This window comes from Rhincodon typus, unplaced genomic scaffold (assembly GCF_021869965.1).
Source record: "Rhincodon typus isolate 14 unplaced genomic scaffold, sRhiTyp1.1 hic_rhity00003901, whole genome shotgun sequence".
In the NCBI taxonomy this organism is placed as follows: domain Eukaryota; kingdom Metazoa; phylum Chordata; class Chondrichthyes; order Orectolobiformes; family Rhincodontidae; genus Rhincodon; species Rhincodon typus.
The window spans coordinates 1,844-2,265 of NW_025969539.1; the positions used below are offsets into that span (position 1 = coordinate 1,844).

At 57.8% G+C, this 422-nt stretch overlaps 1 long non-coding RNA gene across 1 annotated transcript in view; it reads right to left on the reverse strand.

Annotated features, from left to right (window-relative positions):
* The window catches only part of LOC125481855, a 1,586-nt gene extending 1,198 nt beyond the window's left edge, over window positions 1–388 (reverse strand). The window contains exon 1 of the long non-coding RNA XR_007261481.1: window positions 132–388. This is a non-coding gene — a long non-coding RNA (uncharacterized LOC125481855). The remainder of the gene's footprint in view (window positions 1–131) is intronic.
* Window positions 389–422: the final 34 nt, after the last annotated feature.

Consider the following 422-nt stretch of genomic DNA (forward strand, 5'->3'; position numbering starts at 1 on the left):
CCCTCCACCCTCCTCGCTTAGCTCCTCCACTTTCCATCCCTCACCCCGTCAGTCCCCCTGCCCAAGCCCTCCCTCACCTCCTCCACTCCAATCTGCACCCACCCCCCTCACTAAACCCCTTCCCCCACTACCTGTGGCGTCTCCGCACTGGGCTTTAAGCCAGCTGGGGTCGGCTCGCTCTGCTCTGGATGAGTTGGGTTACGGCCTGAACAACATCCATCGTGGTCCCCATTCCTCCGATATCGGGAGTGTGCAGCTAAAACACAGGGGCACGGAGACAGGGAGAATGAATGACAGTGAGAGATAGATTGAGAGGGAGGGGGAGACAGTGTATGTGTGAGACAGAGAGAGAGAGAGAGAAAGAGAATAAGTGTAAGAGTGAGGGAGAGACAGTGAGTGAGGGAGAGAGAGTGTGGGGGGGG